We start from the raw sequence: 24582 nt of genomic DNA, 5'->3' as shown, positions 1-24582 counted from the left end.
CGTACAAACACTAGTCTGCCTCTTTCTTTATAAACTTTGCTTTTCTCCACAGTGTATAAATTAAACCATATGTGCTATGATCTCTCCTATATAGTTTCTTCTGAAGAGGAAAATGTTTTAAAGGTCCTTTAGTTTGTCAACCCACAAAATAGGCTTGTTATACACAATGGATTTTTAATTTTCAAAAATAATTAAATTCCTTCTTTTCTATTATCGATCTAGTGTAGAAATAAAATGATAATAAACACTTACATTCATGATAAGGAACTCCCTAGTCTGTTTATAAAATATCATACTAATGTAATTTTAGAGAGGTGAGGTAAATAGAGAATAAGACCTACCTATGGGAAACTACCAGTTTAAAATAATTTTAATACCATGACTTAGATTTAATTTTATTTAATGTACATGTTTATGTAATGTATGTTAATGTACATTAATTTACATGTTTTCTTTCATGTAGAGAAAAAAAACAAAAAATGAAACTCAGATTGTTCCAAGTAAGTAATAGCACTGCAGCACTATCCTCCCATTGTTGATCGATTTGCTCGAGCGGGCACTAATAATGTCTCCATTGTGAGACTTGTTGTTACTGTTTTTGCCATATTGAATGTGCCATGGGGCGCCTGCCAGGCTCTGCCCTGCGTGTGGGATATTCTTGGTAGCTTGCTGGGTTTTCCAAGAGGGATGGAGGAATCAGACCCGGGTCAGCCGTGTACAAGGCAAACACCCTACCACTGTGCTATTGCTACAGCCAGTAGGATTTATTTCTTAGGGAATTCACAAGTTAGTAAAATAGTAGCTGGATATGTGGTGTAGAGAAACTTCATATCAATTAGCTATGTATTTCTGAAACTCTTTGACACTAACAAAATTTTAGAAAAGCAAGACAATTAACAATCAATGACTTAAGTTTATACAGAGTAAAATAAATCTTAGTGCTATCGAGAGGGATACCCAGTGATGTGTAGGGTATGGGGACCACTCCTATTGGTTGCTGTTACTGCCTGGTTCTAGGTTATCACACCCAGTCATTATTGAAGATTTGCAGGGATAAGGCCAGTGGAGACCATGTGCCACTGGAACTTCAAGGCATTGGGCATGTGCAAGTCTTAGACTTTTTTTAAATTTTCTTTTAGCTTTTCTTTTTTTTTTTTTTTGACCTTCTAAATTAGAATTTGAATTATTCTTTATTATGTACAATTGTTCTCATCTTTTAGGGGGATTCACACCAGACAGGGCCAACTCCTGGCTCTGAGCTCAGGGACCACTCTTGGCAGTGTTAGGGGGAGCCTATGGGGTGACAAGGATAGAACTGGAGTTGGCCCACATGCAAGGCAAGCACCCTACCCACTATATTATCTGTCAGGACCTGAAAATCATGGAACTTTATCTTTTCATTACCCCCCAGACCCAAGTTTATTGTTATTTTGATTTTGGAAATATCTCATCTTGTTTATTCTTTGCACATCTTGCTTGGAAGATAGCTTTCAGATTTTTTTTTTTCATAGAAGGGAAGCTGAGGCTTAGTATTTTCCTAAGATGGTGATGGAAATGTCAAGTAATATTTTCCAAGGGCAAGTTCAGAGTTCTTGCAACTCCACACAGCTATTATTTTTTTTCTCATAAGGAGAATCTGTATCAAGAACTTTCTGACTCTATATAGTTTTACTTTTCCTTTAAGTTTTCCTTTTCCTTTAAGTCAATAGAGGGTGGAAAGTACATATAAGTAATTTTTTAATCAAAACTTTATTAAATGAAGTATGAATTCGCAGATTAACCAGCACTTTCTCCTTCATCAAAACCACAGTCACATATACAAGGTTCAATAACCTTTTTTTTTTACACAAAGATAACATCGAAGCCTAGTTCCTCAGCAGAGTTTTCATCTCTTCTTAAAATGACTCACATGTTTAGATCAACCCAACAGCCTCTTAAGAAGGGTGTTTTCCTCATTATTCTTACCCAGGTCTGTTGGAGAATGTTTGCTTCAAGTTTTTGCCTGCTTCCCTTTGGAACACAGAGCAACTTCTTAACAAATGGCAGGTTTATGGAAAAGGAAATCTCCATGGTTTAACGTGCTTTTGTTTCCTGTCAGTACGTACCTTCTGTTTTTGTTCACGCATAATCATCCTGTAGCCCACATGGAAAAGCAAAGGAACCAAAACATGGGGGAAATGGATATTCAAGAAATTGCTTCCACACTTATTCTCCAATTCTTGTCCCAAAGAGCTTTTCATGAGGCCAACCCCACAGCAGGCCCTGAAGTTGTTGTATGTATAAAAGTTGATATCAAAGTAATGCCACAAGCACCCAGAATAATATGTACATCGTCAATAGAGCTTCATTAGCACTTGGATGAGGTTTTCTCTCTAGTGAAAAAAACTATTTTAGGACACAAAAGTGCCTTGGACATGCCGAAATTGTTCTATCTAACAAGTATGTACTTGTTTATCCGTGCATCTCCACTGGATAGATTTTTGTTTAGGGTGGAGATTGATTTCAGTGATCAAGGTTATGTGTTTTGTAGAGACATTCATTGGCTGAATGGATGACCTGCTGCTGTCACGTATTATTTTTAAATCAGAATTATACTTTTCTTTTTATTTCTTGTTTTTTAATTATCTTTTGTGAGGTGTGTCACAAGTTTAGGTGCTCAAGAACAAGCACCTGACGACAGAGACTCAACTAAGGCTGCCACAGACCCAATGCAAGGTAAGTATCTTACCTCCTTCTTTCCAATGTCTCAAATTCACAGGAATCCAAACAAATTCAGAAAAGCAAAGTTACCGAATATATTAATGAAAGAAATTGAACACAGTGCTAGCCATCAGTTATTTACAATGGTTTTCATATTAGATGAAAGACTAAGAAACTAATTCATGAAGATTTTTATCATGATTTCTATAAAAATAAATATATAAAATTTTTTAGACTAGTCAGTGACAAGTTAAAGTAGATAGCAAATAAAAACAATGCTAATTTAAGTGTTAGTTAATGTCAATTTAAGGGGTGATAAAATTCATATTAACAAAATCCATCAAAATGATGAGTGTGATCTAGGTCATTGATGTCATCTTGTAAGGATGTTAGAATTGAGTTCTAACTGATGTTGTCATTAAGACTGGAATGAAAGGGGGCACTGTAGAAAGCAGCCAATAGGAAGTGAGAAATTATTAGGTTCATGGATTGTGAACCGTGGAACAGTTGCAGATGACATCAAAACACATAGCCAGAAGCCCAGTGATAGGACAGCAGGTAGCACACTTGATTTGCACATGACCAATGCAGGTTCGATTCCTAGTACTGCATATATCCCCTGAGCTCTCCAGGAGTGATTCCTGAGTGAAGATCCAGGAATAAGCCCAGAAAACTTCCAAGTGTGGTCCCCCAACAAATAACTATAAAGCTAAAGTCCAGGAATCTGATTGTGTCAATAGAAGAATGTCTGCCTTCTGTGAGTGCTGGGGTTCAATTCCTAGTGCAGGCACAGGCACATACACAGACACACACACAGGCACATACACACAACATGGCAAATAGATTGTTGAAGACTTTTCTAAGGATATAGGAGGAATTTCCTGGGAGATTATTCCTGGATAAATTTTATATTTGGGGTGTTTATGAGTCACACTAAATGCTTATTTTGTTCATTTTAAAATTCTAAATTCACAAAGGTGGGCTGCTTTTAATGACTCACTTTCAAAGAACTAGGGTATGAAGAGGATAAATGACTTTAGAGTGGAGGAACCTGTCACAAAATCCCTTAAGGAGTGATATTGCAGTCATCAGTGAAGTCATGTTGATACCATGAAACACTCGGTGTGGTGTGTTGGAAACAGCTCCGCCTCTGCAGTCGGACTTCCTAATCCATTTTGAAATCTAATCATGAAAAAGAAGAAAAAACTAAGGAAGTGACACAAAGCACAGAGACTAAATGATAAAATAGTAAACAAGAACTATTTTTGTGAAACCCAAGCACAAAAATTTGTAAGTACAACTGTACTTCGTGGTGTTTCACTAATAAAAATTTAAAAATAAAAAAAAAGTGGGATCTTGAAACATATTGAAGTAGAAAAAGGGAGTGGAAAAACTGGTGGAAAATAAATGGAATTTAGAGCATAGTTAATAGTCATGTAGCCATGTGGTTTATTTCTAATTTTCTTTCTTATTTTTGTTTTTGTTTTTGTTTTGTTTTGGGGCCACAGCCGGAAATAATCAGGACTTAGTGCTATCTCTGAGCTCAAAGATCACTCCTGCCGCAGGGTAATACGGTGGTGGGGGGTTAGGGTTGCTGGGGATGAGTTTAGATGCTCAATCCTGGAATAGAGTACCAAAAGGATAAATCACCTTAGAGTGATTTGTTATCACTCTGACTCCATCTGTTTTCCTTCCATTTTCTCTACCTCCCCGCTTCCCTTCCTTCTTTCATTTCTTCCTTCTTCTTTCATTTTTACTTTTATTTTATTTTATGTGTGCGTGTCTGTGTGTGTGTGTGTGTGTGTGTGTGTGTGTGTGTGTGTGTGTGATGTTTTAGGAATCAAGCCCAGTGCCTCATATAAGCAAGACAAATGCTTTACCTGTGAGCCACAGCCTTGGCCTAGTTTTTTTAGTTTTCATAAATCTTCCAAGAAAATGGAAATGATAGTAATAGAGCCAACAATGTTTAGAATTCCTGCTTGACGGTATATCGCGATGTTTCTGTATGATGTAATATCACTAACAACTTTCTAAAGCACTTTCACTTAAACTGACTCACAATGTAAGGATACTAAGAGACTACAGGGAGTTTATGCTGTATTATAAATGAGTTTGTAGTGGCTTATAGCTAACCTTAAATTTTAGTGCCACGGAATCTTGTCCTATTTTTCTTTCACCAAGTTTCATTTTATTTTATTTTTCACCAAGTTTTAGATGGGCCAATGTAGACAGGTATGGATGTGGAATGGAACAAGAAACATAAAGCTGGTGGCTCAAGTATTTGTGGTGGCAGCCAAATCGCAATCAAAGTAGAAACGCTGATTGAAGTTGAGGGTAGAATTTCAAATAATAACTGATAAGTTGACTTTCTCTCTCTCTCTCTCTCTCTCTCTCTCTCTCTCTCTCTCTCTCTCTCTCCCTCTCCCTCTCTTTCTGAGACCTCCACATTTGCTTTTGTTCTTCTATTTCACTATGATTCTGTTTTATGAGATTCTCTATAAAACCAGAGTGATCTTATTATCATAGTTTTGTGAGTCTGAAAAATGATCACATTTTGGAAGCCCAGAACCACGCTCATCATTATATTCCTTGTTCTAGCCACCCCCCACACATTCCTATATCTTATGGATAGGGCATTTGTTAATGGGATTCAGTTCATACATTTGGTGTGATTCTTTTCCATACTCAGTTTTCCTTGTCCTAATTACAATAACAGTGTGAATAACCTTCAATAGGAATTAAAGGAGCATTTCTGCAGGACATTTGTAAATAAATTAGAAACATCAATAACTTGAAATACAGCATTCTCTAGCTCTGCAAATAGCATCTTTCCTTTACTTCCTTTACTTCTCATTCCTTTTTTTTTCTTTTTTGAGGAATGAGAAGCATAAATCAGTAAAAAAAAACTTAGAGGATTCTGTTTTGCCTTTACACAAACAAAAAAATGCATTCTAAATGATGAGACATTTTATTATCTCAGATTAAGGTTTCAAAGAAAGAAGCCCTGAGGATACTTATGTACGCTTACACACATGAAGTTGAATGTTTAAAAGCCGGTAGATGAGTCTGCTAAAACGTGGTCTTGTCTGTTAGTTCTGCAGCCTGGTGAGCTATCCCTATGCTTTGCTGCCACCTTGGCAATCTAGAAGGATTTACAAGGGAATTCTGCATTGGAAGCGCTGGAAGCCGAGATCTCACTGCCTCTGTGGGCTGCCAAAGCTCCGGGAGGCATTTGAAACGGCTATTACCGGTCCCCAATGGCTTGGGCGTGTTGCAGAAAGAAAGAAGAACAGCATCTATTCGGGGGCGACACACATTTTTCTCTTTGAAAAATATATTTCCAGCAGGATCCACCTGTTATTTCACTCTATGACGCGGACTGGAGACGGAGAGAGAAGGAATCTATTGAAGATGCGCGGGTGTCCGCTGTTGGCTTTTATAGGTGTGCAACTCGGACAGCAAGCTTCTTGCTCTTAGCTTTCTCCTGTCCCCAACTTCCACTCCGCTGCCGCCAAATGACTCGCTCCCGACTCCCGGTTAACTGCTGTGGAGTCCAAAAACTCTTAGTGGAAGCCTCATCGGTTAATAAAATGCAGAGCGTCTGGGTAGCTTAAGCAGAGACTCCAGGACACTGCACTGCATCGCGTTCAAAGGGAGCTGGAAGAAACTGTGATAAAAATCTAGGCACATAAAAACTAAATCTGCGTCAATGTCTGGACTCGCTCTATTTTCTGCTTCGTCATTCTTGCGTTCTCCTGTTTGTTTCCTTGCAAGTTGTTCTCGGTCTCCGTGTGCGTCGGTCTACCCCGCCCCCACCCTGATCGATTTACATTCCCGAGCCCCTTGAATTCCCTACTCCACCTTCCTGTGTCTTGCACTTATTTCAATACGTAGCCATGTGGCCGCTGTGGGCACTTGGGTGCGTGTGTGGGCAGCTTTCCCGGTGGTTTCATTTAAATGTGGCGTGGGTGGGTGGGTGGGTGCCCGCTCTAATTCGTCTCGCACACGCAAAGCTCAGTTAAAAGCCAAGAGTTCGCCTGAGCGGCGAGTTCCACATCTTCAAAGCCCCGCTCGGAAAGGAAATAATACGACGGGCTGGAAGGGTGGGGGATTGGGGGGGGGGGGGGAGGAAAGAAATAAAGGAATAAAACCCAACTTCGCTGGCAACTTCAATAAATCTGGTAACTGGAGGCAAAAAAAAAGAAAAGAAAAATAGATTCCGAGGGTTGGGTCTGGTCCGGATGAAACGCTAGGACTCCTTCGCATGCCGGAGTCTGGCGCTGGAATCCTGCCACTGGCATCTGGCCACGCGAGTGCCCCCAGACAGCAACACGCCCCCCCTGGAAACGCACGTGAACAAAGCGTTGGCCCCGGGAGCCGCCGCCTGCGGTTTCCTAGTTGGTTCCAGCTTCTCCAGAGAGGGGAGAGCGCGCACACAGGGTTAAGTTAGTTCCCTCCCAGGGCGGGAGGGAGAGGAAAAGAGGAGGGGGTGGGACGGCTGCATCCAGTCTCCGGGCTGGGTACCTTGGAGTTAGTTCCACGTTCAAAACCTGTCGCCTCCACTTGGAAGTTGGGCATCTCCCATTGTCGCCGCAGTCGAAGGCGCGCTCGGAGGGGAAGCTCGGTGGCCGCGATCTCCGCGCCCAGGTGCAGTTCGGATCCTGCCCGGGGGCGCGTTCTTCACCTCTCGGCTTTTGGGGGAATCGTGCGGCAGCGAGGGGGACAGCTCCGCGCCCTGTCTACTCAGCTCAGGAACCAGGTTGGCACTTCTCAACGATGGGCAGGAGGGACCTCGGCGGCGACCCCTAAAATAATACCATGCCCCGGGAGCCCAGCTGCTGCCGCGCCAGCTTCTTCCCTTTCCACCTCCCAGACCCGGTCGGATTCGGATGAGCCAGCTTGGAGGAGTCGTGGCTGCCAGGTAAAGGCGATCATCGGGGACCCGGCGGAGCTGCGGGTCACCGCCAGAGCCGCGGCTTGACCGGCTCCACGCGGTGTCTTGCAAGGGACAGGGGATGGGTGTTGAAGCCGTTGGGGACGGTCGCCCGGGTGGGTTATTTTAAACTCTTGCATCCCGGGAGCAAACGGGCTGCTTAGCTCCCCTGAAGGGAGGTCTAGGCGTAGGTCGAACCCGCCTCCTCAGGGAGTTTTGGAGCTAAATTTTAGGTCAATAGGTGAATTTGCCAGCCTGCTGGCTACGTCGATCCTAAAATTGGGGCTTCTAAGCGTCTGATGCTTGCCGGAGTCCAGCCTCTCTCCTCCCCCGAATGAATTAGCTAACTTGGAGGTAAAAAGGCTCCCACCACTCTCGCCTCCCAGAGCCGGCTCCATCTGCCATTCATGTCATCAGCGTTATTATCAAGTGCGTGCGCCCGACCAGCCCACCCCCCTGCTCGCAAGCGGAATTGACTAGTGGCCCGAAAGATGTGGCTCTTGGAGTCAGAGAAGGTGGTGGTTTTACTCCAAACCAACCCTCTCCAGCCTTGTGAGCCCTCACTGGCCGGGCACTGAGCCCCAGCTAGCGAGTTTTTCTGGCGCTCCCAGTTGGGGTGAAGAAAGCGCGGGCGTCCTTCCACTAGAACTGGGGTTACGTCGCACTCTGCGCTGCGTGCGTGGGACGCGGTGAGGGGGCGGGAAAACCCGCCTCCGCTACCCCCAGATCTGAGTGTAGGAACCAGGCGACTGGGTAGAGGGCAACACAAGCGCCCCGCCAGCTGCCACCGTGGCTAGGGAAGGCTCAAAGCCTCCTGGAAAGATTCTTTCTCTGTGCTCATCATCCAGGGCTCGCTCCGGCGCTTGGAATGCCGGCGCGGTCACTTCTCATTTGCAATCAGACCCAAGATCAAGGTTGCCCGCTGAGGTCGGGATACAAACTAGGGAAAGGAAGGATCGGGAAGAAGGTGACTGGAGGGGGTGTGGAGGTTAGGGGATTGGACACATCCTTGCAGGCTGGGGAACTTGCAGTGGAACTCTTGGGGCTCTCCGGGAGGCAGCTCATGGTAGGTGGAGACCACCGCTGCTGTCCTCGCTGGCGCTCTGCTCCTGGAAAGTCCCAGCAAGATGGCACTGTCTGTTGCAGCCCGCTTGGCTGCCCCCGCTTTGCACTCTTTTCCCTCCATCTATCTCTTAGTCACACACTGAGTCTGGGGAAAGAAGAGCGCGTGCATCTGTGTAAGTGAAAGTATTTTCCTAATCGCGTTTGCATCATGCAACAAGAATAACGACCCACGCGCCGGAACCCGGGTCGTGTGCGCGTATCTGTGTGTATGTGTGTGTGTGTGTATGTGTGTGTGTGTGTGTGTGTGTGCGCGCGCGCGCGCGCGCGCGTGTGACCATGTGTGTCAGCGTGCGTCTGGGCGGATCTGTGCGTGGCTGGTGCTTGGGAGGCAAATCGGGCGTTTCTCCAAGTCTTTTTAACATGGCTTAGGCGCTCAAACACGGGAAGGCAGTAGACACAACGGGGATGCGAAGGAAATAAAAACAATTAGGGAAGTGGTGCCAAGTGACTCAGGCATTGGACTGAGCGAGGATCGGGAATGTGGTCGCGCCTGGGGCGCGTCCGGAAATCATCCCCAGCCGGTCACCGGCACCGCCCCTGCCCGATGTTTCTGTCCCGATAGCCCGGCAAATCCCTAGAGAGTTGGTCCTGTGGTGGCTCTAAGCTCGCAGGCTGCTTCTCGCGTGGCCCTCCGACGGCACATCCCAGCGCTGCCGAGCGCTTGGCGCGAGCTCGCTCTCCCTCTTCTGTTCATATTCAGCCTTTCAGACTTGTTAAAACATGACAGCAACTTACTGGAGCCTGGGAGCGGCAGGGAAATAAGAGGAGCAACCTAGAGGCCTCTTTTTTTTAATTTATTTATTCACTTATTTATTTTGTAAGAGGCGTGCACATTTTGTTTGCCTATATCGCTCTTGAACCTCTGCAGAAAGATTGCGAGTTGGAAACGCCCGTTTAGAGATCAGGTTTCTTTAGGGGTCAAAGCCCCATTCCCTCAACCTCTGACTTAGATACAATTCGTGGTCTGTAGTAATCGGTGGGGAAAGTGAACAACGTTCTTTTACCAGTGAAGGGGGCGGGGGGGGGGCACCTACCACGAAAGAAAAAATAGGATGTTGAAAAATAATCTTCAACTTTGCATGGTTTTCCCCAATTCCATGGCTGTGAAAGGTCTGGGCTCAGAGAGCTGGTGATGAGGCTGGGGAATGGATGAGGGTGAGGGGTGAGGATCACCAAGGTTGCCTGCCATTTGCAATAACGCCATCTTGGCTGAGAAACGTTATATTTGCACCCTCTAATCTCCCGTTTCCATCATTTCTCCGTGTCTAAGGCATCGATACTCTGGCCTGGAAGTACCAGTCCGGGTAGGCGGGGTGGGGCATCCTTTTTTTTTTTTTTTTTTGGCCTGTTTGTTTGTTTCAGCGTTCAAAATGTGGCATTATCCCGAAGAGTTGTGGTGGGTGTGGGGGGGCTTGGGCTGGGGGTCTGGCACGGGACAGGGTGCCAAGCCAAGGCACGGGTGGCGGTGGCGTCCGTGCCTTTGCGCGCCCCGGAGCTCCGCAAACCACTCGCGGGGAGCACAGGGTTAAACGCTGAGTCTGACTTGGCCTCTTGGAAAGCTTTGGGTTGCAGCCGCGCCTCCCGAGCATTCTTTAAAGCAGAAATGTGGGAGGGACTCGGGGCGGGAGGGAGAGAGAAAGAGAACTCGAGCCGGGGAGCGCGCCAGAGCGCCGGGGACCCGGGCCGAGGAGGAGCGCGGGAGCGGCGCGGGCGATCCCGCCACTTCATCCCAGTAAACATCTCCCTGGGGGGTGGGGGCGGGGGCCGCGGCGCCTACATTAGCCGGGCCGGTCGGACCCGGGCAGCAGAGCGGCCGCCGCCGCAGTCGCGGGACCCACGCGGAGCGAACCCCGCGCCCAGAGCCCCGGCGTCGGGGGGTGGGCACCCGGCTCTCCTCCCGGGCATCCTCCTTCCTCCTTGCACCGAGGGACCGGGGACGCTTTCCAACGCCTTCCCCGCTCGCTCTCCAACCCCCTCTCCGCTTTTTTTTACCTTTTTTTTTCTTTCTTCTTTTTTTTTTCTTCCCCTCTCCTTCCCCTCCCCCGCCCTCGTCACTCTCCTGGGACCCCTTGAGCTCGGCGGAGACCGGGAAGCAGACGCGGGGGCCGCGGCGGCCGGAGCCCGGAGAAAGTGGCATGCCCGAGTCCTGGAGGCGGAGGTGGCGGCGGACGGGGGTAGACGAGGATGCCGCGGCTCCGTAGGGGAGGCCGGCCAGAGCGAGGCAGGCGAGCGGGGCGGCTGCGGGCTCCGGCCTCCGCACCCCCGCGCCCCGACGCTGCTGCGGGCGCCCCCCGGCCCCGCCGCCGCCGCCGCCGCCACCCGCGGCTCCTCCCGGCAAAAGTTTGGGCGTGGGGCACAACGCGGCGCTGAGCGGGATTACCGGCAGGGCTGCGAGGACACCCGGACCACCTTCGCAGGTAAAGCGCATCCCCGGCTTTGGTGGGGTGGGGGGAGATCCCCCCCCCCGCGCGCGCGCGCGCGCACACACACACACACACACACACACACACACACACACACACACACACACACCTCCGTCAGGTTCCGGCTGCATCCCCGCGCCGGTGGCTTGGGGCGGAAACTACCTGGGAGGTGAAGTTCAGGGTTCCAGGGCTGGGTCCCTAACTCTGATAGACCTACAGCCCTGGGGAGAAAGGCTCTGGGGAGAAAGACTCTGCCCGCCCGTAGCCGGGTGGGCGCGAGGGTGGGTGGGGGTGGGGGTGCGAATCTCCCCTGGCAGTGTGGGAGCCCTCCCCACACCCCCACGCCAGTTCCCGTCGCCAGCTCCGTGGGTGATCCGTTGTCATTTTTAATGTGGATATCGGGGACTTTTCGTACTGCTCAGTCCGGGGAAGTGATGCGTGGATTTCATTCGCCTCCTCCTCCCCCCGTCCCTCCCCCCGCCTCCCCCCGCAACCAGCCGCTCGATCTTGCACCTTTCTGTAGCGCCTTTTAAAAGCAATTCGAACCCGCTCCCGTGCGCCCACTCCGTTTGGCTGCTGCAGGCAAAGCCCATGTGGGTGCTCGTGTGTGCGCGGTTGTGCGCGCGTGTGTGTGCGTGAACATTTCGAGAGGAAAAAAAAACACATTCTTCTTCCTCCTTTTGACATCTCAGGAGTCAGCGCTTCCTCCACTCACCTTCTGGCGTCAGAATAGAGGAACTTTAGAAGTCACATTTTGATGGAAGGGTGACATGGAAAGCGTTAGCCCTTGGTGACATGGATTTGCTGTGTGTGTGTGTATGTGTGTGTGTGTGTGTGCGTGTGTGTTAGGGTGTATGGGTTTTTAGTGGTATTGTAGAGAGGCATTATTTCCCCTCTGTGGCCTTATGCGCGTAGGTGCTGGGAGAGTGGGTGGTGTGGGGGTGTCCTGTGAGCTGAGGCCAGGGCAATTGGGAGAAACAGCCTTCAGGTTTCTTCATAGCACCCTTTCTTGGGCTCAGAAAAATCGCTCCCGCTTTGCATTCTAAGTGAATGAAGGCTTAAACCCCAACTCCCTTGAGCCCCCTTTCCCCTGGTAGAGTTTTAAGTTTTGAAGCCTACCCAGCGTTTGTTGCTACTCTGTCGTCTCATCTTTATTATGACCATTATTTATTCACCTGGAAACTCATCGTGCCTTCTCTTGTAAATGGAAGACTCCAAGAGCTTTTGATTGATTTTTAGTGGAAGGAATCTCTTGTAAAGCTTACAGTAAGCTAATCAAGTGCAAGGCACAAATCCGTGTAAATGCTCACGCCAAGTGCAAGGGGCTGATTAGATTTCTTTACATGCTGCATTTGCTATGCAAAGCCTCTTGCAAATGGGAGCTTTTGCTCCCCACTCAGCTGGGAGGCTCTTTAATCACCCAGGGTTTCAGGGAGCTTTGGGGCATGTCCACTGGCTCGCTGGCTTATTGCTAAATTTATTATGTCTAACTTCGCCCAGCCAAAAGGTAATAGGAAGGGTAGCTTCCATAATCGGGCCGATATTATTTGTGGATTTAAGCTGTATGATATTATGAAATCTCGAATAAAAGGATTCCCTAAACGTTTTGAGGGAAACAGACTGCAGATTGGCATTTGTCCAGAGATATACTTGGTTATTGTATGGATGTAATTTTTGAGGCCAGCATCTCCAATATTACAATTGAACTTTAAATATTACTATTCAATAGGAATAGGCAGCAGATATATATGTTCCATAGACTACCATGTTAAAAGGAAATGCATTGGGGTTCGGGGTATAACATATATACCATGCAAAGTTGTTTTTTCTTTTCTCTGCAGTTCATAGTTCTCCCTAGTACAACTTTCCTTCCTCCTTTACTCAAAAGTCTCAAAGAGGAAGGTTGAAGGATTTAAGGATCTTGACTAAACAGGGATGACAATGCAGCACAGTACTATCATGTTGAGTTGCCAGTGTCTGGGACTGAAAGGCTGAAAGATAAAATTTCAAAAACTGTTAGTAGGTACGAAAAACTGGAAAGAACTGGGTGAGTCTGCTATACCAGGACCTTTTTACAAACCTAGCCTGAAAAGAATGCTATTTTTTTTCTTCTTTTAATGCACATGTTTTAATACTTCAGTATTTTTCATTGTAGTTTTAGAAATTCCAGGAGATGCCTTTAACTGAAAAAAAAAAAAAAAGCAGATTCCCAAAGGACTCCACATTGGAAACCTTGAGGTAGTCCTGGTTTTACCTGCAGGCTCGATTTTAGACGGTGTGATCTTTTCTGAGTTTGACTTTGACCTGCTGGATCTAATTTGAACTGCCTCTGATGCCGGTTTCACTTATATTCTGGCCACTGGAGAGTTTGATTTAGGAGTTCAACGTATTTTCCCCAAGCAGCAGTCTTGCTTTCCAGTTTGAAGCTGTGGTTTCAAAAGAGGCTTAAGTACATGCAAGTCCCCAAGCCTTATTCTGTAGAGACCCATTGTGACCATCCTGTGTAGTTGGATTTTTCAATTTTATACTCCACAGAGCAAAAGTGCTGCTTCTGACTTCAGCAGAGTGTCAAGTTTATGGAACAAAAAAAAAAAGAAGAAGAAAATCAAGGGTGATGAGCCACTCTTGGTTTTTCCTCTGTGTAGAAGATACCAAAAAAGGTCAAGGTGATGTCATTTATTTCTACTCAAGTCAGACTTTTCTGGATAATCATCTTTTGGTATCTTTAATTTCAATTCAGTTCTTTTTTCACCAGATTACTTTAATAACTTTGTGGTTTCTGCCACACTGATTCAAATTCAGTCCATTAGTGACCTCTATCTGTGAGAAGTGAATACTCATTGTTTTTCCTCCTCATCAGAGTCTGCAGATTGTGTATGTGCTTAGGAAAGGCAAAACTGTTCTCTTGCTCCTTCTGAATAGTTAGAATTTTGAACTTGATTTTTCTAATCCGTGGCTCAGTATGGGCAATGATATTTAACAGCAGTAATAAAAGCATGATAGACTGTCTAGTAAATGACTATTCCATATATAATCAGCAATATGATCACCATAAATAAAACTCCAGTGCTCTCCACTGCCAATAAATGGATTGTAGGGTAAGGTACAGTCATGTTTTGAGACTCACAAAGATGCTGAATATAAGTAAATTGCATTACTTAAGTGCTTACATAACAAGGGAAACTTGAGACAAGCTTAGAGCATGTGTATAAACCATACGTACGGTAAGGAGAGACTTCATAGAAGCAGTGCTGGTATGTCTTTAAAAATCACTCTGCCTCTAGTGTGAACTTCTGGTACAGATCAAGGGCAAGGTGGGGTGAAGGAACGGTGTCAATAAACAGATGGTCTTTTAAGGAGGCTTTTAACATCTTATTCTTAATCCAGCTTTGTCTTCTGAGGGTTTCTGAATCAAAATTCCAATTTCAACTGATTATTCTGAATGGCAATTGAAGACAAAGTTTACTGAATTTCTTAGATGTGTGGATACCATTATCTGACCTTTTCCAGATGGGTTTTGATGTAGTGGTATTTAAGGGATTTGGAACTCAGACATAGATGTTCTTTCTTTTATCCTCACGAGAGCAGGTTTTATGCAAAATACTAAAAGATCAATTATTATTATTATTGTTATTCAAGTTAAACAACAGATATGTTATCTCAGCCACCCTCCACATTGTTGCTTTACCTATTCAAAGTTATATATGTCTTCTAGATATATGTATTGGGATCGGAATAATACTATCAATATCTTTTTCTTCCTTCAGCAATTTGACCTCTAATTATATGTGTTTATAGTAAAAGCACACACTCACATGCACACATCAAGAACTGTTTTAAGACAGAAATTCTTTTCAAGGTTTTATATATGTTCCTTTTTAAAGAGCTATGACACAAATATTGTAATAAAAATATCCTGTGTTCTGATGAATACAGAGACTTACTTCAGTTGCATGGAACAGTAAAACACTGTATTAGCAAAATAATCAGCGGTATTTTCAGTACATGGTCAAAATCTGTTAGATTTTTTTTTCCCCTGGCAAATTTCACATCTCCTGGTCTTTTTGGTTTTCTTTGATTCCTTCTACTGTGGCTCTTTGAAGTGATTCAAAATTAAACAGTAGCTACTTTTTTTTAGGGAAATTCATCATGTTATGTTCAGGATTCCAGAAGAGTTAATGATGCAGAAAAAGTCCTGTAAAACATCTTTGTAAAAGAAGTCCTTCTCTTGCAGGCTTCCCACTTTCTGGCCTCCTGTACCATTTGCAGTGAATTGGAACTCCGTTCTTTATTTATTTTTGAAATACCACCTCTAACTTAATTTAATGTGGGATGTGTTTTTGCAGAAGCAGTCAGTACCCTGGGTCCTGGGTTGCCTGAACAAAAGCTGTGTCATTTGTACAGATCTATACTAAGGGAAGGTCAAAGAAAATATCCTTGTATAATTTGCAAAGTCAAAAAGCCACATTCATGATTCTCAAACACTGGTCAGTTCTTCTGCTGACACTTAATAAGGACCCACATTTGCTAGCAGTTTATTGGTTAAAAACCTCGGATTTTTTTTTCTTTCAAAAGCATTCACAAAATAAACTTCTGGTGTTACTGCCCATTAGGCACTCATTAGAACTGAGCAGATTTTCTCACTTTCTTTCTAGTTTGCTTTTAGGGCATGTGCAAGAAACTTGAAAAAAGGGTTCTCTGTTCTCCTCAGTTCATAGGTCAAGTATTATTTCTCTGTTCTCTTTATTAGACCTTTCAAGATATAGATGAAAGAATCTTCCATTTGAACCTTTTAAAAACCTGAGGGCTTTTTTTGGATTTCAACCCACTGAAAAATACCAGGTCCCAAAGTTCAAAAATGCTGTTGGGCATCAGCACATTGAAGACTTCAACCTAGAGAAAAGCCCAATGGCTTTTCTAATGGGTTCACGGATATATTGTCCAGTGAAGTCAACAGAGGTCATGAATCTGAATGAAAAACATCAGACCCGTATCATTCCTAAAATAGGTCCACGTGCTAGTGTCACTCTTAGCCCCAGCTGCCCATGGGCGTCACTTTCATGAATATCCAGTTTCAAAATAGCCTCTGAGTTTCCTCACCACTTTACTTCAGGGCTTGGACTGCAATATTTTGTAGAACGAAAGAATCCAGGGGATTATACTATTCCTCATGGATATAAGATAAAGAGATGGTGAAGAAAGGTAGGATAGTAGATTGGGTAAACATTTGTCATCAAGATTCCAGGAAATTCTGTTAGACCCAAAGGATGACATAAATTTTAAAGCACATTTGCACCCACCATTTGGCTCTGCTAATGTTCTTCCCTTCTTCCATGTAGGATTTTGTTCAGTTCTTGAGAGACATACTGACCCAATCTCTCCTTAGGTATCTGAAGCTAGAAAGAAGTGAAAACCTATCTTAGGATATGCAGATTGTTTCTTTAATCTTTTGGAGTCATATGAAATGATGAATATATTTCATAGACGATATAGTCTCCAGACACATTTGGAATGTTTTTTTTCTTAAAAACTTACCCTCAAATGATCAAAGTTGTTTATTAAATATATATTCAGATCCAAAAATAGCATTTCACTCTCTCCAACATGATCTTCGATCCAAGTTTGCCTGATCTGAATAAACGTTGTTTTATGATGGAAGCCCCTTGATCTCAGACTTTAACAACAACGAGGCATCGGCAGTAGGAAGGGTGTTTTGGAGGAAAGGAGAGATGTGTTTATATAAAGAAAGCCTACATTCTCATGTCAACACACTCCTTTCTATATTTATGGCCTTGTAAGTATTACTTAATCTCCTGGAGACTTAATTTTCTCTCCACCGAGTTCAACAGGGTTGTTGTAGGGTCAGATAAGATTAATGTGCTTGAAAATACCTTGATAACAATATGGTATTTTATTCCCAGAAAGAGACATTATTCAAGCAGTAACATTTATCACTGGTTGACTGTCAGGTGCTAGTTCTGGGTTTTGTGTTAGGTGGCAACTAACACCAAGAGTTCTGCCCTGAAGAGATTGTTGTTTGTTGGTGTTCAGATACTGCCTGATCATATCTGATAATCTTCTATATCCCTTCTCCTGTTCATGATAGGTGCATTGTTTTATTTTTTTATTTATGAATTAGTTCTGTTTTGATGCAACTGTTCTTTTCAAGATCTAGGGGAATTAGACTGAGTTGGGTGCAAGGGCCAGAATTTTCTTCCTTGACAGCTTGGCTTGATATTGGAACTGAACTTATCGCAAATGGATTCCACTGAGGATTTTTTTGGGAAGAAACCATCAACATTCCCTGAAGTAAGGTTGTTTCTCTTTTTGGCTGGATTTATACATTGGCCATCCAAGTTACCTTTTGCAAAACCACAGTCATTAATAGAATATCTGATGATTTCTAAAACTTTTCTCAAAATAAGGTATCCTAAGGCAAATGATTCAATAACTTGGCAGACTTCCTGAGCCCATTATCAGTAGATAGGAAGAGCTGATTTATTAGGACACCAACATAATTTCCAAAACTTGGCCTTATTTTGACTTTGTTAGTGTCATAAACTGTTTATTCAGGCTTTATCAGCTCTATTTTTGTAATTGTGGGATTTGAGACCATTTTCACTTGAAATGTTCCAAGAGTGAGCATACTCATTTCATTTTTTGAATTAGTATACCCAAAGGCTTTGAAAATGTTACATTTTTTGTTGTTTAAAGTTTTCTTAACTGAAGCATAAATAAAACATGTTTATGTGAAGTTGTCTGTATATAATACTTAGGCCATGGTTCTTGATTAGAAGGAATCTTTTTGTCAGTTATTTGAATATATGACAGTCTCAAAGTGTTTTTTTTTTCACTTTCTGGATTTGCTCTTTGCCAAAGTTTTGAATCTTTCTTTTTTATTTTATAAGGTGATTCATGCTTTAGTAGTAGTTTGTAAAGTACCTTAGACCTTTAAGCTCCAAAGTGCCATAGAACTACATTTTTACGTGATGAATTACTTTCATAGTTTAGCAAAATTAATCTGAATACCTTTTGTTCTGGCAGTGCTGACTGATCATTATATTACTCCAAGAAGAAAAATGTTTGCTACTACTCTGAAGAGTCCTGCTAATAAAGCAAGAAGAATCTGTAGGTAAATGAGTGGGGACTTAGTGTGCATTTTGCCCTCATCTTTGGAGTGCACACAGTCAGATCTTTTACCGGGGTAACTGTGATACCCTTAGGCTAGCTAGTGTGAATCTTGCACATCTGTCCCTCATATAGATAACCCAAGTTCTTTTCAATGGGGAAATTTTCTTTCTCAGATAGGTCCTAGGGCCACTAAATATAGAGGAAACACAACATGTACAGAGGGAGTAATTTTCTGTGAACGGGTGGTCCTTATGAAAGAGATACTATTTTTGCTGATGCAAAAGTTATACACCACACCATGAAGAAAGTTTTTCTGTTCTTTCATGAGATTCTTCCCACTTAACAATGTAGCAGACATGGAGTAAGATTTAAGAGACAAATATAGGCCTGTAGAGCCTCCAATTGAAAGCTCAGAATCTGGTGAGAGGGAGGGAGATCCCAAACCTAACTGCACTGAAATTTTGTCTGGGACTGAAGACAGGGTATTCAACACTGATAAATGGGCCATACGGCCATACGTGCATTGTATCCATGAGGAGAGCCTTGTATTTGGAGAGGGATTGTGTCTGATTCTAAGATTGATTTTGTCACTTGCTGATTTTGGAAGCTTGGGCAAATTAAAAAATGTCTTTTGGGCTGGACAGATAGTACAATGGGTGGGCACTCGCCTTTCCTGCAGCCAGCTTGCAGTTGATGCCTGCCATCTTTTATGGTTGCTTGAGCCCACCAGAAGGAATCCCTGACTGCAGAGCCAGGAGTAAGCCCTGAGCACTGCTGGATATGCCCCTCCCCTAAAAAAATGTCTTTTACCTTTATCTCCTCAAGTTTCAAGTGGGGGAGTGTCCTTTCTACTCACAATGCTATTCTGAAGATTGAGAAAATTATATAGAATGTCCAGCTCTCTGGCACAAAGCAGAGACTGAGTAAATGCTGAGGAATAACCCTTATCCTTTTTTGAAATGAATATATATATATATTATATACATATCTTTGATTTTTCTCTGGAACCTTACCAAATACTTTGGAACCTTTAAATCTGTTCTCTAACAGGATATTGCTTCTTCAAAATAAAATTTTATTATTTATGCATTTAATAGGGCGTGACAAGGACAGCAAAGGAAATAAGCACTTACGCAGGACAGAATGAGCTCATGGAAGTGTATAGATTAGGCTGATGGTGGGAAGGAGACAGAGAAGGAGGGAGGGCAGAAATGAGGAAGTGTCTCAGTTTGGAGAACCAGAAAGTGGCATTAGCTGTATTCTATTAACAGTAGGGTTTTTTTTGGTTCATAAAGAACATAGCTTTTAGTTAATAAAAAATAATCACCCCACTGCTCTCTAAGCATTGTTCCATTGGTGATCAATACCTGCAGCTTAGAATAAATGTTGTGTCTTGATTATGACATTAGACACAGTGCCTGTAGTTATTTTATCTTTTCCAATATAAGGTGATGTTTATTAGAATCCATTTGAAACACTTGCTTTGCACATCCATCACACACTTCTTTGCAGAGTAGTACAAATATTTTGTCTTAGAAGATTCACATGTTTACTATTGTTATGTTATATAATGCTTGTTCTGTACTTAGAGATGATGTTTTTAATGTCTTGCTCATTTAAAGATAGATGTTAGAGTCAGAATGATGTTATCAGTTCAGTATGGAAATATTTGAGAAATTTTTAATGAAATCAAGTAGAGCTACTCACTGCTTTTATGGCATATTTCTGAATAAATATAGTGCTCAAAGACACTGGTCAATATGCAATCTGCTGATATTATTTTTATGTGTCATTAGAATTGCATGTGTGCATAGAAAGTTTTTGCATTACACTCTGTAAACTTACTAATGTAGAAAGTTATATTTAACAAGATGTTAGCACACTTTAAGTTTCTAAGTCTAGACACACAATCTTTTCCTGTTAAGACCACATAAAATATAATGTAATATATATGCATATATATATATATATATACACACACACACATATATAATTAATCAATTTGGAGCAGAGGGAACCAGGCACTAGAGTATATTTTGAAAGCTGTTAACATCTTAGTAAGTGCTTCTGAACCAACATTCCACTCAACATGAAACAATAAGACCTTGTTTTGCTACTTTAGAACAAGTAAGAGAGATTAACATTCTTTGGGAAATGGTTTAAAAATAATTTTTTAAAATCAAAATAGGTAAAAAAAAAAGTTCAGTAGTGCTGACAACAGTGGAATTTGAAAGTCAATTTCAGTAATCTCTGAATTCCAAAGTAATGCAAGGAAGTTGTCTGTTTAAGTTAAAAGTTTGGAAGTGTCACCTGGATAAAGGTTGGTTCCCCGTCCTTGTGACAGGCAACTATGATTTGTATCGGGTGTTTGGATACCCATCAAAAATAGACCTCATGCCCACAAATCAAAAAATCAGATAGGTTGGTCTAAACATGCTTTTTCCAAATATGACTCACCCATCTCGATTGAAAGGGGCTCTTGGTAAAAAAATAGGTCCACGGGCTTTAGGCCTAGATATTATGATTCATGAAAACTGCCATGAAACCTGGGAATGTGAAAGGTCAAAACACAGGATTGGAGATTGCTGACTTACATCATTTTAATTTTGTTTATTTTTTTCCTAAAAGAGCCAGAAAGTTCAGTGGCTTTATAATCCTCTGGTTTATAGTTATGTAAATTTCTGAGAGTACTTTGTATGTCTTTTGTGCCACATAGGAAGTATTTTACCCTAATTTTACCCAATGAACTTTGAGAGAATCCAGAGATCAGGGCTGGCTAACTCTTGGCAGCCAAAGTCTTTCTCTGAGTGATTTGCCATCTTTCATCAAAGTCCCTTTTTTTTGTATTCCAAGTTACTTTAAAAAAAAATAAACACTTCTTTTTGCCATAGTCACCTGCTTCCTGGATTCCTTGTCACTCTGGCTAAGCCCATCTACATTTCTTAGATGACCCAGGAGATTTATGGGCAGTCTGGCTTTCAAACCACTCATCCTCAAGGACCCTTCCCGTGAATCCACATTCTAATGGGGTTAAGGCAGATTCCACTGTTCCCTCCTCATTTACCAAACTTTGTTTCCTTGAGACATACCCAGATGTCACCTTTCCTGCTAGTAAAAATGAACCACTCCTTTTTTTGGGCTCCAACAACAGCATTCTGTTTACCTCTTTATTTATTTCTTCTTCATGTTGTATAATGTCTTTTCTCTTGTCTCCATCTCCTTTTGACTCCAAGGATGTTGGCTAGTTCTTTCCACACCCAGGGTTAACAATAGTGTCCTGTTTTTTGTTTTGTTATGTATGAACAAAAATGGAATTGAAGGAGACAATGTTCAATCCTGTCCATCTCTCCTGGAAGAGAAGAAGATTTACAGTTGAGTGGGTGGGGCTCTTTCCCAGAAATACCTTTTCATTCCCAAAGATGGGTTGCCCAATGCTGGGGAAAATGCAATCATCCTCTTTCTGCCTAACCTGAAGCAGGTTTGTCAGAAAATGCTCACTGGTTAACCTAAGCTTGAAGAATTTCCAAGTTCTTATAACCACATATGAGAACATTCGGATGCCTTATTGGAAAATCTATTTAAAGAAGAAATAATTTCACTAATGAGATATCTTTCTTGGCACTGAGTAAAGCCATCAGATAAACAGTTGCTCAGACAGATGTGATTTTTCCATAGAACGAGGAGTTTAGCTCAGAGTCTTAACTGTGTATGTATGTTTCTTGGAATAATTACAGAAAGCAAAGTGAAGAACTTATGGAACATTTATGTACTTGCTCGCTTTACTAGTATTATCATTTTTGTTTTATGTTTTTTATTTTGTTTACTTTATTTAGACACTTTTTTTCTTCCTAGTGGAGTTATCCCAAGAGTCTGGGTTCTCCAAAAGAGAAAAGAAGTATAGAAACTATTGCTCCTCAATCATTATCACTAACTCCATAAAGCAGGATCCAATGGAGTTTTCAGGAGTTGTATATTGACTATAGCAAAGAGTATACGAAAGTTGCCATAAATTCTAAGGTTTTATGGTTTATTATGATTGTGATAATTGCAATTGGACTTTGTCTTTTTGTTATCCCAACACAAGGCTAACATTTTGTTACCTTCTTGGTATATTTCCAACTCATAGGTGCCTTGAATACATGTGAAATGATCTATAAGCACTACATGTGGTATGTGAGTATACACACATATTCTCCAGTACATTCACTTTTTTCTTTTCTCTTGTTTTCAGTGAAATTGCTAGAGACTTGAATGAGTGGAGAATCGGGCCTTGAGAGATGAAACAGAGAACAGGGTGGGCTGACCTGAATTCAATCCCTGACACTTCATATGGTCCCCTGAGAACCCCCAAGAGTGATTCCTAAGTATAGAGTCAGGAGAAAGCCCTGAGCACTACCATGTGTACCCGCTATCCACAGGATAAAGCTTGTTTTGCCCTGACTATAATCCTTGATCTCTTAAGTGGTGTTGTTTCTGACATCGTCTTCCATGCCACTAGAAAGTATATGGAATAAATCTTGAGATGATTTTTTTTTTAATCAGCCACTGTGTTTTAAAACTTGGGGCTTTAAATACTAGAGCGATAGCACAGCAGTAGGGCGTTCGCCTTGCACGCAGCCAACATGGCCGACCCGAGTTTGATTCCTCCGCCCCTCTCGGAGAGCCCGGCAAGCTACCGAGAGTATTCGATATGCCAGACACAGTAACAACAAAGTCTCCAATGGAGACATTACTGGGCCCGCTCGAGCAAATCGACGATCAATGGGAGGGCCTTTACCTTTACCTTTTAAATACTAGAGATCTTACAATGCTAGTTTATAGGACTATTTGAAAACCAGCTGCTTCCTGGTACTTGATTCACGTTGAGTGTCCATTCGTAAGAGACACATTCTCATCAGGGAATGGAGACCAACAGCAGCAACAGCCTTTGCAGTAATAGCAATAATTAATAGTAAATTAATTTATAATTAGCAAAAAATTAATGAAAAGGTAAGGTCTATTTTCAGTACAGCTATACAAGCTATAGAAGTTATGTGTATTATCACTTTGATACCTTCTCCAAAACCTTTCAATATGTTCTGTTAGCACCATATTGCTAATCACGTAGGGGCACCAGAAAGAATCTCTTCATGTTGATCTCCTTATTGCCAATTATTTTTATAGTTTTTTTATAGTTAACAAGTTAATGTGCGACCTTTTATTATCTAGTTTTTGCTCTCATAGAACCTGGCAGGCTACTGAAAGTATCCTTCCTGCATTATGCCTGACTGGGAACACCTGTAAAGGTGATTAGAGGCTGCCCAAAAAGCCTCCATTCCTCTTGGAGAGCCTGGCAAGCTACTGAGAGTATCCCGCCCGCATGGCAGAGCTTGGCATGCTACCCATGATGTACTCGATATACCGAAAACAGTAACAATAATGGTCTTCATTCCCCTGACCCTGAAAGAGCCCCCAATATGCCATTGGGCTATACTAGCACATGTTACGGACAAATGGAGACGTTACTGCGCTTGTTCAAGCAAATCGGTGAACAATAGGAGGCCAGTGATACAGTGAATTTAACATGGGATAATCTCTAAAGTCTACTCTAAATTTATTTTCCTATGACCTAAAAATCTGCTGGAGCGATAGCACAGCGGGTAGGGTGTTTGCCTTGCATGCGGCTGACCAAGGTTCGATTCCTCCCTCCCTCTCGGAGAGCCTGGCAAGCTACTGAGAGTATCCTGCCCACACAGCAGAGCCCGGCAAGCTCCTTGTGGCGTATTTGATATGCCAAAAAACAGTAACAACAAGTCTCACAATGGAGACGTTAATGGTGCCTGCTTAAGCAAATCACTGAACAATGGGAGGACAGTGCTACAGGGCTATGACCTAAAAATCAGGATCAGGGTGATGGCTCATTGTCTAGGCAGTAAGTTGTCACTGGGCTTTGCATATTAGATTTTTTTAGTTAACCACTACATAAGAAGCCATTGTTTGATTTTATTATTTTTGAATTTAAAGATTCTTGGGTTTCTCAATGTATTTCTGTAAAATGGAAAAAGTGAAGAATCACTGATTTAAAAATAGAGCATGACAGCATTTAGCCTGTTTTCAGTTCTACGGGAGAGTTATGTGCGAGTGTTCTAATCGTAGATTCTGACTTTTATCATAGAATGAACCATTTTTCTTTGCCCCTTTATCAGCACTATAATAACTAGATGGATTATTGCATATTCACCTTTTTTTTCCCTCTGTGGAGGTGATAATGGACAATGGAATGACCAGAGG

General features: G+C 42.7%; 1 protein-coding gene across 3 annotated transcripts in view; it reads left to right on the top strand.

The window, feature by feature from the left end:
• Positions 1-7427: 7427 nt before the first annotated feature.
• FLRT2 (fibronectin leucine rich transmembrane protein 2) overlaps positions 7428-24582 on the top strand; it is a 103471-nt gene continuing 86316 nt past the window's right edge. The window contains exon 1 of one of the 3 annotated variants that reach the window (XM_056133488.1): positions 7428-7621. The gene's annotated coding sequence lies outside the window, so the exon portion shown is untranslated. Of the gene's footprint in view, positions 7622-10920; positions 11176-18232; positions 18314-24582 lie in introns of those variants that run through there. The other 2 variants (XM_056133487.1, XM_056133489.1) reach the window with 2 other exon arrangements.

This window comes from Sorex fumeus, unplaced genomic scaffold (genome assembly GCF_029834395.1).
Source record: "Sorex fumeus unplaced genomic scaffold, SorFum_2.1 ptg000098l, whole genome shotgun sequence".
NCBI lineage: Eukaryota > Metazoa > Chordata > Mammalia > Eulipotyphla > Soricidae > Sorex > Sorex fumeus.
The sequence above is the reverse complement of the archived record's forward strand: the minus strand, read 5'-3'. Positions and strand labels throughout refer to the sequence as shown.